At 34.7% G+C, this 16,781-nt stretch overlaps 1 pseudogene; it reads right to left on the bottom strand.

The window, feature by feature from the left end:
• Window positions 1-3,861: 3,861 nt before the first annotated feature.
• On the bottom strand, window positions 3,862-15,021 carry LOC111819364 (NKG2-A/NKG2-B type II integral membrane protein-like; annotated as a pseudogene).
• Between the last annotated feature and the right edge of the window lie 1,760 nt (window positions 15,022-16,781).

Genomic DNA, 16,781 nt, shown 5'->3' with positions numbered 1-16,781 from the left:
CAAAGACAAACAATCTAATTGTAAAGCAGACAAAGGTATCTTTCTCCAAAGACATAGAAGCACATGAAAAGATGCTTAATGTGATCAGTCATCAGGGGAATGCAAATCAAAACCACTTTAAGACATCACTTCACACCCACTAGGTTATTATTAGACAGAAAAAAGGAAAATAACAAGTGTTGGTGAGGATGTGGTAAAATTTGCACCCTCATGCATCACCAGGTGGAACATAAATTGAGCAGCTGCCGTTGTTTTGTGGTTCCTCAAAATGTAAACATAAAAATATCATATGACACAATAAATCCACCCAAAAGAATTAAAAACATGGACTCAGGTACTTGTACACCAATGTTTACAGCAGCATTACAGACAATAGCCAAAAAATGGAAACAAACATGTGTCCATCAGAGATGAATGGATAAATACAATGTGGTATATTCATACAATCAAGTGTTGTTCGGCCGTAAAGAGAGATGAAGTTCTGATGCACGCTATGACATGGGTGAACCTTGAAAACACTATGCTGAGTGAAATAAGTCAGACATGAAAGGACAAATATTAGAGGATTCTATTTCTATAAAACACCCAGAATATGCAAATGCGGAGAGACCAAAATTCATTAGGGATTACCAAGTGTCGGTGGGAGGGGGAAATAGCAAGTATTGCTTAACAGCTACAGGGTTATGATGAAAAATTTGAAAACAGATTGTGGTGACAATTCCTCAACATGGTGAATGCAGTTAATGTTACTGAACTGTATATGTAAAAATGGTTGAGATATTTTGTTACATATATTTCACCAGAATAAAATTTTAAAAAAGAAACAGAAAGAGCACAATCAGAAAAACAAAGCAAAGCGAAGCAAACACAAATCTGTGCGGGTTGTTTAGTGTTTTGTCGCAGAGATCAGAGTCTATACTGAAAGAAGTATTTTCCTGTAATTTTTGTTTTTTGTAATATATTTGTGGTTTGGTATCAGAGTCCACCTGGCCTGATAGAATGAGATATGAAGAGTTTTATTCTCTTCCATTTTTGAATACGAATGGATAAGGATGGTATTCATTCTCTTTGAGTCTAGGGTTTTATTTGTGAGAAGTTTTCTTAGTTACCAATTCAATCTCTTACTACAGTGTGTTCATATTTTCAGTTTCTTCTTGTGTCAGTTTCATATGCAACATTTATATCCTTCTACTGAATGAGGTGGGCTAGGAGCGAGACAGCAGAGCAGTGGCCCATACCTCTGTCATCCAGAAAGTCATGCATCCTTTAGTGAGGAGGCCTGGTTACTCTCCTACAGGAGGTCTGCTATAGCTGGGAAATAAGAAGAAAAATCTAAAGACGTAAATCCAGGATAAGAACAAACCTTATCTGTGCTCTTCACAGACTGTCCTGTGAGGTCTCAGAGTGAGACAAGAGTGGAAAAAGTAAATGGCTCTTCGATTGTCTCTTAAGGTGTGAACAGGAATGTTTCACACTTGGACTATTCTGAAGTCAGTTAATGTCATCACACACCTCCAGAAAACAGGAGATATTGGGCTCTTCTTCAAAGGGCATAGAAGATGCTTAAATGTGTCATGTAGATTGCTCCCTTTCAAGTGCTTTTGAGAAATTGTTCTCACATTCTACAGGATGTTAAGGACGAGATGCAGTAAACTTGTTTCCCTCTCATCACAAACTATTAAAACTTGAACCATGTTAAGACTATCTTAGATATCAAAATCATACTGTTAAACTAGATTGCTAATTCATGGTATCATGTTCCTCTTTTTTACATATCCTTATTAGGTCATTTCTATTTTTATGGAAAAATTTCTAAAAATTATGACACGGTTACAAACAAAAATTTAATTAAATTTAACACGAGTTACTAAATTTCAACTTAATTGTTAGTGGCACAAAAACATCTCTCTCCAAATTATCTTCTAAATTCATCTGCTCTATTTTTTTTTTTTAATTCTTGCACTAATTTTTTAAAAATAAATTTTCAAATCTTCAGCTATCCCCTGATAAATAAATATCATTTAAAAGGATAAAACTTTAAACAATATTGAACTTTATCACCATGCCAAAGATTGAAAAAATTTAAAAAATTGCTAATTATATTATAAATTTATTCATCCGTAAATTGTAAGTGACTTCTTATATTTTAATAAGAATAATATGTTGAAAATGACAAACACCCAATTCTAACTTTGTAGGGCAAGGAAAGTTCACTAGACCCATCGAACGGGCAAATATATCACTAAGGCTACAGAAGGATATAAACTAGACAATTAACCAGCAGACACACACATGCACACACACACATTATATACATGTACAGAATATATATATTTTTGAAATTCACTTATAACATTTTCCAAAAGTCATAAGCTCTTATTTCCAAGAATATAAATATAAAATATGTAAAACTGTACTGTAGCCACTAGTTAAGTTAACCGATGAATTCTTGAAATGTGGCTATTTGGATTTAAATTTAAATTAATTAAGAATAAGTAAAATTTAAAGTTTTTTTCACCCTAGCCACATTTGAAACTAGGATGTACAACATTGCCAATATTATAAATTCTTTAACAAGAGTATAACTCATATAGACACTCACAAAAAACACGACAGCAACAACCAAACTCGTTGCCGTGAGTACACACTGACTCATAGCAACCCTACAGGTCAGGGTAGAACTGCCCCATAGAGTTTCCAAGGAGCAACTGGTGGATTCAAACTGCTGACCTTTTGGTTAACAGACATAGGTTTTAACCACTATGCCACCAGGTTTTCCATATCTGAAACAAGGCTGTCAAGGGTAGGTGTTCTTAAGTGCCTCAGGCAGAGAAATGTCTAAATCAATGAAATCCTTATCTGATTTTTAATTTTTAATATTGGTAAATAATGTATGAGTGAAACAATGATCACAAGTGTTTATAATTTTGAGATAAACTCAACTAAAACTACAACATAAATAGCACGTTTTGTGAAAAATTGATTGCCTTAAGTGCGTGTATAAGTACAAGGAAATCTGAAAATCAGCTGTGTGAGTATTCATCCCAAGAAGAGACTGGGACTTTCTCAGATCTTTCCTCGGCATACACACAGCCCTTTACAATGGTACAGCCTTCTGGATACCCAGGTACATTTATGAGCTTTTCAAAGCTCTCTCTGAACATCTTGTTCCTACATCTTCCTGTTAATCTTTGATCAGGCTCTTTTGGCCCCAGCAGGTATTGCAGCCGCAGGTAGCTGTAATGTTCAACAATTGCTGTGGATTGTTTGCAGTAAACAATTTTCCCACAGAGCTAGCTCCAACCATGTCAAATAACCACAATGTGCTGTGAATGGGGTTTTCCAGGGACCTGTGAGAAAGGTCAAATAATGACAATTTTGTTGTTATGAGATACTTAAGAGTTCCAAACTTGGTCTTGCTCTTAAGTAATGGCATAGCTGCTAGTTTTCATGGCTACCAAGGAGCTGGGAGAGGGTGTTTGGTGTAGGCCAAGTTAAAATGCCACAGACACTAACTTTCTTACTGAGGTTCAGCATTTTTTCTTGAATAAATACTCCCTATACTGTCTTAGGAAACCTTGGTGGTGTAGTGGTTAGGAGCTACAGCTGCTAGCCAAAAGTTCAACAGTTCAAATCCACCAGGCGCTCCTTGGAAACCCTATGGGGCAGTTCTACTCTGTCCGATAAGGTCTCTCTGAGTCACAATAGAATCGACGGCAATGGGTTTTTTTTTTTTTTTAGTTTATATTGTCTCAAGCTTTTATTTAATTCCTAGAGTCTTCATAAAGTTGATCTGAAAATTTCTTGCCAGTGTTTTCTTCCCTTTATAGAGGATATTTACAGAGGACTTCACTCCACCATTCAAGAAGTCTCAATCCCCACTAGAGTTTTCATTGTGGAAACTGTTAAACTGATATTAAAAATTGTATTGAAATGTAAATGACCAATAATATACAAAAGAATAAAAAAATTGGGCACTCATGCAACCAGATATTCAGAATTCTTATAAAACTACAGTAATTTAGATATTTTTATTTTATTACAAAATTATACAGATACGTAAACATATTATCAATATAAAGACTCACAGAACACAGGAAAGTTACTATACTCACGGTTAATTTTATTACAGAAAAGGTTACTGATGAAAATCAGCCAAGGGAAAAAGTACACAGGGGAAAGTCTAGGAGGGTTCCAAATGTGGAGCTTCCAGATGAACAAATAATATAATTTGTTCTAAGACTTTTACAATTATGATATTATTTCCATTTCATAAAATATAAAGATAACTGAAGGACTCCAAGCTCAGGTGTTTTAACTCAAAATCTCATGCTTACAAATGTATATTTTTTCATCTCCACAACTGGCTGATTGAAGGTGAGATGGGAATAGCACAGCACAGTTGTATGTAGGATTTGATGGCTCTATTATCCTGTAATGCATAAAAATGCATAAACCCGTCATATTTTGTGTGGTAATCATAAAACAATGGCATTTTCCATGCAACAATAATAGAAGAATGTTATGAAAATGGGTAATGACATTTCTCACAAAATATTAGTAATAATTATTATGAACCCTGAGTACTTCATTCTTAACTAATATTTACATCGACATTTCATGTCATTAATTTTCAATTTCTTTCTACATGTCTATAATTCAATTCAGTCACATTTATTAGTATTACTTATCCAAATTTTTCTTCTTTGTATTTTTTCTTCTTCTATATAACATCATGCAGAAAAACTTACTTTTGGTTGGAAGGTGAACCATTTATCCATAACCAGGAATAATCACTGCTTTCACGAAAGAGTCCAATCCATGAAGAAGATGATAGAATCTTCATAAACTTCTAGTATAAAACAAAACAGTTATGTTTTAATAAGCATTATAAAGACTTTTATTACTTTAAAACATGCAGGTAGTATTTTCTTTTACTTTATGTTTAATTTTCAAAACAAGATCTAAGTGCTAGATTCTAACCATTAAAATATATTACAGTTGAAAATCACATTTCAGATTGTCAAAAACTTTTACAAATATGTTGGATTTTCATTCAAAAATAACGATTTAAATATTAATACTTAAGAGTCTTATTCTCCTAGTTTTACTAAGAAGGAGTTTAGATTCCAGTAACTTAATAGTTGCCAGGGTTCCATAAACTAGCATAACAACAAAAACCACACCCACTGCCATCGATTCAGTTCCAACTCATAGGGATCCTACAGAACAGAGTAGAACTGCCCCAGAGGGTTTCCAAGGCTGTAATCTTTACAGAAGCAGACTGCCACATCCTTCTCCCATGAAAAACTAGCATAGTAAGGGTTTAAATAAGTCTCCAGATACTATTATATTCTTCCCTCCTAAAAAGAAAAAGAAAAAGTGTATTTTTCTACTGTGTTTCTCAGAGTTTGGTTTTGTAAAGGAAATTAAACGGTTGCCACTGACAAGATACATGACAGAGAGGTCAAATATTTGGTGTTCAGGGCCCCACGTCTTTCTTTAACTAGACTAGTCCTGCTTCTACCGCTTTTTGTATTGGTATACAATACAATATTCTTATCCTCATGAGTTCTCTGAATCATATTTAATGATTTAAACAAAGATTACGACACCATCTGCAAATCAATTCAATAACATTTAAAAGTGGAGACAGTCTCATCGCTCTCAAGTAGATTCTGACTCATAGTGACCTGGTAGGACAGAGTAGAACTGCCCCATAGGGTTTCAAAGGCTGAAAATCTTACAGAAGCAGACTGCCACATCTATCTCCCGTGGAGTGGCTGGTGGGTTTGAAATGGTGCCCTTTTCATTAGAAGCCCAGCACTTAACCGCTAAGCCACTTGGGATTTTAATGGGAGTGAGGTTTCCACACTATACTGAAAGTGTAAAGCATTGATACTAGCAGACCTTGAAAAGTTTCATTTGCATATCAAAATAGCCAGCTCAATCCTCAGGAAAACTATACAAAGAAATAGAGTAAAAACCACTATAAATAAATAATATAAAATGCTAAAACTACCCACAAGTAAGCAAAAAAGAATAAGAGAAAAAATAACCAAATGAAACAACCTGAGACAAAGTAAAACAAAATACAATGGCAAACTTCAGCCCGGGTTTGACACTGGACTGTAGTGCTGCAGGATGGTAACCATTTGTAGAAACTCTATGAAGAATACACAGAATCTCTCTGTATTATTTCTTATAACTGCATGTGAGTTCACCATTATCTCTAAATAAAATATAACATTTTTAAAAAGTTAGTGATATTTGCAACAGCTAATTGCGTTCATTTGGAAATTGGGATGAAATAATCTTGAGATTGCTTCAGCCAAACTGACAATCTAAGCCACATGCTATGCTGTACTGTTACACATATGGGTAACTGCTAAAAGTTTTGGAAGATAATTTATCTTCCAAAAACTGTGATATTAAAACATCTACTAAGCAAACAAAAAAATGATAATAATTGATTTTGGTTCCTTGTCAGCATTAGGTGCTATTTACTCAATTTGGACTCATAACGGCGATGTGCCCAACAGAACAAAACACTGCCCAGTCCTTGGCCATCCTCACAATCGTTGCTATGCTTGAGCCCATTGTTGCAGCCACTATATCCATCCATCTCGTTGAGGGTCTTCCTCTTTTCTGTTTGTCCTCTACTTTACCAGCATGATGTCCTTCTCCAGTGACCGATCCCTCCTGATAACATGTCCAAAGCCTAACTATGTGAGATGAAGTTTCACCATCCTCGCTTCTAAGAGGCATGCTGATTGTACTTCTTCCAGCACAGATGTATTCTTTCTACTGTCAATCGGGGTATATTCAATATTCTTCGCCAACAGCCTAATCCAAAAGCATGGATTCTACTTTGGTCTTCCTTACTCATTGCCCAGCTTTCACATGTATAGAGGTGATAGAAAACACCATGGATTGGGTCAGGCATCATAGTCCTCAAAGTGACATCTTTAATTTTTAACACTTTAAAAAGAGGTCTTGAGCAGCAGATTTGCCTAATGCAATACGCTCTTTGATCTCTTGACTGCTGCTTCCATTGGCATTGATTTGTGGCTCCAAGTGAAATGAAGTCCTTAACAACTTCAGTCTTTTCTTCATTTATCATGATGCTGCTTATTGGTCCAATTGTAAGGATTTTTGTTTTCTTGATATTGAGGAGTAATCTCTACTGAAGGCTGTAGTCTTTGATCTTCATCAGTAAATTTTTCAAGCCCTCTTGGCTTTAAGCAAGCAAGATTGTGCCATCTGCATATCAAAGGTTGTTAATGAGTTTTCCTCTATTCCTGATCCTGCCTTCTTCTCCATATACTCCAGATTCTCAGATTATTTGTTGACTATACAGATTAAATAAGTGTCGTGAAAGAATATAACCCTGATGTATACCTTTGCTGGTTTTAACCACGCGACATCACCTTGCTTTGTTTGAATCATTGCCTCTTGCTCTCTACACAGGTTCTGCATAAGCACAATTAAGTGTTCTGGAATTCCCGTTCTTTGCAATGTTATACGTAATTACTTATGATCCACACAGTGGAATAGAATACCTTTGTATGGTCAATAAAACACAGGCAAACATCTTTCTAGTATTCTCTGTTTTCAGCCATGATCCTTCTGATATCAGCAATGATATCCCTCATTCCAAGTTCTCTTAGTTATCTAGTGCTGCTATAACAGAAATACCACAAGTGGGTGGTTTCAACAAATGCTAATTTATTTTCTAACAGGTAGGGGGCTAGAATTCCAAATTCAGGATGTCAGCTCTAGGGGAAGACTTTCTGTCCCCATCAGCTCTGGGGGAAGGTCTTTGTCTCTTCAGCTCATTACCTGTTTCCTTGGAGAGCTCCATGTGTATTGGCATCAGTCTTCCCAATCTCTGCTTCTCTGGCTTGCTTGTTTAATCTCTTTTATATCTCAGAAGATGTTGACTCAGAAAACACCCTGTACTAATCGTGTCTCATTAACACAACAAAGATAACCCATTCCCGAAAGGGAAAAAAGTTGCAGTGGCTATATTACCATGTGTCATGGATTGAATTGTGTCCCCCAAAATTATGTGTATCAATTTGGCTAGATCATGATTCCCAGTATTGTGTGATTGTCCACCATGTTTTCATTTGATGTGATTTTCCCATGTGTTGTAAATCCTATCTCTGTGATATTGATGAGATGGGATTAGTGGCAGTCATATAAATGAGCAGGACTCAATCTACAAGATTGGATTATGTCTTGAGCCAATCTCTTTAGAGATAGAAAAAAGAGAAGTGAGCAGAGTGACAGGGGGACCTCATACCTCCAAGAAATAAGAGCCAGAAGAATAGCATGTCTTTTGGACCTGGGGTCCCTGCACGAAGACGTTCCTTGACCAGGGGAAGACTGATGACAAGCAACTTCCTCCAGAGCCGACAGAGAAAGAAAGGTTTGCCTGGAGCCAATGCCCTGATTTTGGACTTGTAGCCTACTAGACTATGAGAGAATAAATTTCTGTTTGTTAAAGCCATCCACTTGTGGTATTTCTGTTATAGAAGCCCAAGGTAACTGAGACACTATGCAACAAAGTAATGTCTAGAACAAGGAATATTACAAGACTTAAAGAGGACCATTATATAATGATAAAGGAGTCAATCGATCAAAAAAGCCAAAACAGTTTTAAATATGTATGCACCTAACATCAAAGTTTACAATACATAAAGCAAATCTGATAAAGTTGAAGGTGAAAAAGATAAATTGACAATTTTAACTATTAACTTTATACTCTTCTCTCTCTATTCAATAGAACACGTAGACAGAAAATTGTTAAGTAAACAGAAGAGATGAACATCACTATCAACCATCTTAACCTAATGGACATTCATAGAACACGTCACATAATAATGTACATTATTTTACATGCACATAGGATATTCACCAACAATAGACCGTAGTTTGGGCCATAAAACAAACATCAACAGGTTTTAAGGAACTAAAATCATACAAAATATTTTCTTTTTATATAATGCAATATAATTAGAAATTAATAATAAAAGAGAATATGTGAAGAACTTAAACAACCTAAGAGGTCAATGAGAATGTCACAAAGAAATTAGAAAAAAAAATGAATAGAATGAAATGAAAACACAGCGTATCAAAGTTTGTGAATTGTAGTTAAATCAGTGCCAAGAGGTAAATTTACCACATTAAACTCTTATTTAATAAATAGACAAGGTCGGAAATAAATGATCTAACTTCAACTTCAAGAAAATAAAAAGAGAGAAGAAAATTAAACTCAGATAAAGAAGGAAAAATACATAAACAGAATAACATAAAGTAATGAAAATGAAAACTGCACAACAGGATAAATAAATGAAACCATATCATTTTCTTGGAAAAATTAATTAAATTGATGAACCTCCAACCAGAAAGATGGATACAAAGAGAGAAGGCATCAATTATATACAGTAATCAAAAGAGGGGACTCAACTACAGATCTTATGACCATGCAGATCGCACAGGACTGGGCAGCGTTTTGCTGTGTTGTACATAAGGTCGCCATTAGCTGGAGGGGACTCGATGGTAACTAACAACAGCAACAACAACTGCAGGTATTGCTGAAATAAAAACAAAGAGGAAAATGTTCTGAAAAACTGTATGCTAATAAATTTTCAATTTTGGTAAAACAAATTATTGAAAGCACCAAAGATTACTCAAAAAATGAATAAATTAATAAAAGATATCCTAAGAAGATTTCTAGTAATTCCATCTGTTAACAGGGATATAGATCAAATGAAATTCTCAGATAATTTTAGGATCTGAAAATGGTGCAAACATGTTGAAATATTCTGCCAAGTTTCTATTTTAAAGTTAAACATACACTTCACCTATGACCCAGCAATTTCACCTGAACTCCACAACATTGAAAATGTATGCACACATAGCTTTTCACACAAGGTTTTGCAAAAGGTTTTTTTTCATAATAGAAAAATTCTGAAGACAATTCAAACGTCCATAAGCAAGTGAATCAATCAACAAATTGTGGAATATGTACTCACTTGTGAAGTGAAGCATCGATGGAAGAAAAACAAAGCTATAATATCGGGAATCAAGCGTCTGAAAGCAAGTACTCTTCGGTTGAAAGAAATATTGTCTTGAATGGGGTGGTGTGTTCATAGATGTATATATTTGTCAGAGTCATTGAATTGTAGATGCAAAATCTGGGCAGTTGAAGACAAGTGAATTATGGCTCACTTATAAAATAACACAAAAAGAACAGATGAAATCACCACCTTGACATACACTCCAGACGTTGACTAACAATTGAATGGATAAGCAAATTGTGGAAATCCATAGAATTACTACTCATTAATGAAAATAATAAACTCTTGAAACCCACTACAACATGGATGAATTTCAAAATAATTATGTTAAATGAAAGAAATAAGAAGAAATATCTATGATTTCACTTATAAAAAAAATTCTAGAAAATGCCAACTAATCAATGGTGGTAGAAAGTAGACCAGTGGTTGTCTATAATTGGGGATTGGTAAAGAGTGGGAGAAGGGTCTATAAAGGTGATTAATGAAAATTTGAGGGTAATAGTTGTATTCATTATTTATAATTGATGGTTTCACAGGTATATACATATATCAAAACTTATGAAATTATATGATTTAAATATGTACTGTTTATTTTATGTCAAGTATACCTCAAGAAATGGTTTTAAAAGGGAGAAAAAATAAACTTCCTTATTCAGATGGAGTTGTCTTCAAAAAAACCAACAGAATATGTACCCAGTGATGAAATGGACAAGAGACATGAATAGGCACCTGATAAAAGAAGACATTCTAGTGGTCAATAGCACATGAAAATGTGTTCAATCTAACAAGAATTAGGAAAATGTCTATTAATAAAATAATGATACTATCATAGAACAATCAAAACTTCTACTTTTAAAATTTCTCATACTACTAAGTGTTGATGAGGACGTGGATCAAGGGACAGGTTCAAACACTGTTCGATAATATGTGTATGTGTGCAATGAACTAGTAAAATGTTGGGATAATTTAAGAATATTGACATGTACATACACCTATAACCCTACATGATCCTACAATTTCATTCCTATGCATCTAGGTAATATATGGACAAAAGACATCCAGAAAGATATTTAGAGAATAATTACACATGATAGCTAAAGAGTAGCTAAGTATTATCATAATAGTTAAATTTCTATTCACCACAGGATGGATTTTAAGATGTTTATTCACATAAGAATGAGTTCCTAGCAGTAAAAATAGTTAAGCACTTGGCCACTAATGGAAAATCTGAAGGTTCAACACCACCCAGGTGTACCTGGAAAGACAGGCCTGGCAACCTACTTCTGAAAGTTACAGCCACTGAAAACTCCTGAAGAGCAGTTCTGCTCTGAAACACATGGGTCTCTGTGAGTTGGAATCATCTCCATGGAAACTGGTTAGGGTTTTTCATTATTTTGGGTGGGTTTACTTACACAACACAGCATTGAAAATGAACAAACTACAACTAACCGCAACACTATGGTTCACTTGCACAAACACCATATGTGAGTAAAGGGAGATACTCAAAAATGCATGCTGTATGATTCCATTTATTCAAAGTTCAAAACCGAGTAAAGCTAATCTGTAATAAAAGTCAGGAGAGTGGTTTGGGAAGAAGAAGGAGAAGTGATAAGAGCATACACAGGGGCAGAGCTAAAGCGGGAAGGGCGGCTACCATTTTCTATTTCTTGACCTGGTTTGTAATTACATGGGTCTATTCATTCTGTGATTAATCTTCACAATTTTGAATTATTTGTTTATGGTCAAATGAAACAACAAAGTTTATTTTAGGAAAAAAAATTATGGAAGCAATGGTTCTCATAAATAGCAAGAACTGGAAATAAACCAATGTATTTTAATGGTATAAAATATAAATAAAGCATTGTCAAGTCAAACAATGGAGTACTATGTAGCCTTGGAAAAAATAAAGCACAACTCTGGAAAAATTAGTCTGAGAAGAATCACAATCAGAATGCTCCTTAGAAGCAAGGGTGGCGAGACTTTGGCTTGCTTACTTCAGACATGTCATCAGGGAAGACCAATCACTAGAAAAGGACATCTCGTTTGGTAAAGCAGAGGGCCAGTGAAAATGAGAGAAACGTTCAGTGAGATGAATGGGCAACAATGGACTCAGAGACACCAATGACCGTTCAGATGGCACAGGACCAGACAACGTTTTCCTCGTTCATAAGGTCTCCATGGGTCGGAGTCAATTCAAGGGCAACTAACAACAACATGGACAAAAATATGGGTGAATCCTAAAAACACAATATCAACTGAAATTTGTAAGACACTAAACATTTCATGTAGTATAATTCTCTTTATATAACTTGCAAAGTAGGCAAATCTTTATTGTTTAAGATGCATAGGAAACATATGGCACATCAGTAATGTTTCTTGATAGTTGTTATTCACTCAAATATATTTTGTATCCATTTCTTTTAGTATGTTATACCTTTCAATAAAATACTTCAAGTATTTGAAATGTTACAATTTCTTCTTCATTGTCTATATAAATCAGAATAGATTTCTTAGAAAGGCAGGCTGTCCAACTCTCAGTCCAGTTTTTTTTATCACTGCTAATATAATAGCAATGGTTGCAATAGGAGAACCAGTCCTCTGGACAATGGTGACAATGATTAGCTGAAAAAAGAATATGAGTCACTATCCAGAAACAATTTGAATTAAAAAATATAAATTAGTTGACATATTTGCATAGGCATAAGTATATATCTACATAAACTATATATGCAATGTCATGCACTCACGTATATATATAAAAAAACACATACACACAGAAAAGGTCAGCCTCCCATCCCCTAATTTATGTACAATTAAAAAGCAAACAAACAAAAGCTCTATCTTATACATGTCCTGAAAACCACTGAACAACACCACTTTATTAGAATAATAAAATTATTTCTTATGTTACTATGCTGTTGTTGTTAGGTGGTGTCGAGTCAATTTTCAACTCATAACAACCCAATATGACACAGTAGAACTTCCTCATAGAATTTTGTAGGCAGAGCCCTGGGTGTGCAGTCGTCAAGAGCTTGGCTGCTAAGCAAAAATCAGCAGTTCAAATCCACCAGCCACTCTTTGGAAATCCTATGGGGCAGTTCTACTCTGTCTTATAGGGTCACGATGAGCTGGAATCCACTCAAGAAGAACAAGTTTTGTTTGTATGGTTTTGTTTAATCTTAAAGGAGCAGTAGGAAATTTGAGCCATTTGTCCAAAGAAGGCTATGTAAAAGAATATTTCCTCTAACTTTTGAACAAGGAGTTCCTCATATGATCTTTATTTATGAAAACATATTGCCATAGTTTTGAAGGTTTTAAAAAATCTGTTATTATTTCTTCATGACATAAAATAGAGACAAAATACAATCTTAATATATCAGCCCTGGTGGCGCAGTGCTTAAGAGTTTGGCTGCTAAATAAAAGGTAGGCAGTTCAAATCCACCAGTTGCTCCTTGGAAACCAAATGGGGCAGGTCTAAACTCTCCTATAGTGTCTCTATGAGTCGGAATAGACTCGCCAGCAATGGGTTTAGTTTTGGTTTATATCAACACTTTTAAAATTATTACATAGCTTTCTGAGTTCTGTTCTCTTCTATCATTCCAATAGCTAGAAAGATTGTAGTAATTATTATAGAGATTATATTTCTGTAATAAATCATAATAATTTTAGTTTTCTAGTTTCAAATTTAGGATAACATTTAAAATTTTAATAATGTATATTAAAAATGATTTAACCAAAAATTAGGAAAGTAATGAAGGTTTTTGCAAAAATATATGAACAGTCTAATGGAGAAATTTTATCACCTCTTACACTATTTGAAATAATTACATTCAAATATTAAATTTTATTTGCAATAAGTGTTCTGAGTCTCTCATTACAAGTCGTTGAGATGTGACACACACATGTATACACACACACACACATACAATACAGACATTTAGAATTATAACCATATACTCTATACGATCATTCTCTGTATTTATACTTCTGAATAACTGAGAGTAACTTTTCCACATTTAATGCATTCTTTATTTCCTAAGACTAAAAAACCTAGCAAACATATCACACAAATGCATACGTTAAAATGAGAATTCTATTCCATAAAATGTGAAATATACAGAGGCACTTTCAAACCTTTACAGGGTATATTCCTTCATAATCTTCCAAAACGTACTGTTATTACTTGTGACTGTCATGGTTATTACACCGGCCGTCAAGACAAGGCAGATGAGTCCCAGGGTCCCAGCAATGAGCTTCCCTGGAGGTGATGGGAGATGTGCAGAGAGAGAAATGGAAACACTGAGAGACGATGGATGGAGCCAGTGTTCAGAGTGTGTACATACAGGAGAACCCAGATGCACAGGGAATCATGTACAGAAATACTGGACATTGAACCCACAGTCTCCATTGTAATTTTTCTCTCAGAATATACCATCGCATTTTCAGTAAAATTATAGCCCATGAGTTGTTCATCAAAGGCCACAAATTCCAACAATGTCTGAACAGAATTAATCCTCAGATTTCACAGGAGAACACGATATCCGAACATTAGGTCCGGTCCTCAAAAATGAAAACCAGTGAGCCTACTCCCTTAATCTGACTACCCTTGCTCCGTGTCTTCATTTTCACTGTTTCCCCACATTTCTGCACTAGAACTGCACATTCTAGTGCAGTTATACTGAGAACTGATTAGATGATTTACATTTACAGTGGAAAGTCTTGTCCTTCTTTTGAAGATCTTGAGAAGCGCTGTGAAGGTTTAATTCCACATGAGTTATTTCCCGCTCAGTGACTGAAAAGCAGCTATCAGCGTGCTTAGGTTTGATTTGCTGCCTTTTTGGCTTCTTGGCCAGATTCAGTTCTGAGTAAGTTACTGTTTGATTATTCATCTCTGCAGCTGAGGGGTGTCAAGGTCTGTGCTCTATGAGAAACCGGGCTGGAGAAGGAAATACGTGCTGTGTACATGACAAGATCAAACTAGGTGGGGAGGAGGTAAGTGTCAGTGCTCACTTTACAGCTGAGAATCTAAAGTTCTGGTTCTAATTGACTTAGAGCCTTACACAAATGTCTCAGGGAGGAATAAGTAATTTTTAGAAATATTCTACGTTCGATAATATATTTTTGGTTGGAGTAATAAAAAGCAATAAATTACTGAAGAATAAAGAAGTTCAAAAATACGAATAACCTTACTTATTAAATGTCAAATTCCACAGAAATATTATAAGCTATTATAATAGCTGGGTTAAAAATTAAAATGCTGTATTGGTTAAAAAAAAAATGATGCATCGACTGACGACAAGATTGTAATACAATAATGGTTAACAACTGAGTGCTCCAAAGAAGTGGGAATTGGAAAGTTAGCACATCTAAAAATCCATTCCACTAAAATACCTTAATTTAGTGACTTATGTTTATTTATTAGGCAAAGAAGCACTATTGTATGATCTTTTTCTTATTAATGAATAGGTGGAGAGTTCTGAGAAATTGTTACATACTTAAGAAAATATGTATCAGAATAATTACTCTACTCAATAAACTTAACACCTTAAAGAACATGGGAAACAACATTTTAGACAATTTAAAGAATGTATTTCTTATATAAAAATTATTGACAATCGATTTAATTGCTAAAATAGGAGACCATAAATTGATAAATAAAAGTGCATCCCATTTATGGAAGAACACTGTCGGTTCCAACTTCCAGAAAGGTCATATGGTTGTCACAGTCCGTGTGGGTTCCTTTAGTTATATACGTAACTGGTTTAATTCAGTAATGTAGTTCAGTAATTTTCTCATTGGACTCTGGGGTCAGAGAGGTCAAGAATTGGATACTGGTTTTGAAATTTACAATGCGTGACCGTTAAAAAGATACTTAATTAGTAATCTAATATTCTAACCTAAAATGAGAATAATAATATATCAAATGTAATGCATGTACGTACATAACTGTCAACCTGGCAATTACAAGCTCTGATTAGATAATAACAGTTTTAATTAATATTTTTGCTGCAGTTTTTTGTTATTGTTCCTAATACATAGTGGGTAAGAATTTCAAAGAAACTCATTAGACAGCATTGTCTTACAGTAGTGTGTTTTTTCCTGGTGTTTTGCTAAATTAATTAAAGTCTTTTGATATTTATTATTAATTTTATGTTAGCACTTTATGGAAGCTAACTCATCCTCTTTTTTGAAAAAAGTAAAACTGCATGTCCATAATCTTAGTAAGTGAATGAGGATTATGTTTGGCCTTGCATCATTCAATCATTTTTTTTGTCTGTTTTAAGAATCTAGCAATAAGCACTGGGCTAAACATAACTTATTACATTATTATACAAAGACACTTGTTGCACTAACTATAAAATCCAAAATTAATTGTCCATTGTCATGATGCTTAGGCTAGTTCACTTTAAAGTATGTTGATTAACAAACTCAAAAGTGTGTGTGTGTGTGCAATTGACTAATTCTCCACCAGTGATAATTTGAGTAAATTAAGAAATTTCACATTTCATATTTGGGGCTCACTGTTCAGCCCAACTCCAATGTTCTACAGTGATTCTATTGTACATTAACAGTCCCTCAGGGCATCATGCACAGCATTTATAACCTCCCACTAAAAGAGGTGGGCTAGAACACAGGAGAGCAGTGGCCCATACCTTCTCTCAGTCGGAAAGTCGTGTGTCCATTAGTGGGGAG

The sequence above is a fragment of the Trichechus manatus genome, unplaced genomic scaffold (genome assembly GCF_000243295.1).
Source record: "Trichechus manatus latirostris isolate Lorelei unplaced genomic scaffold, TriManLat1.0 scaffold00410, whole genome shotgun sequence".
NCBI lineage: Eukaryota > Metazoa > Chordata > Mammalia > Sirenia > Trichechidae > Trichechus > Trichechus manatus.
The sequence above is the reverse complement of the archived record's forward strand: the minus strand, read 5'-3'. Positions and strand labels throughout refer to the sequence as shown.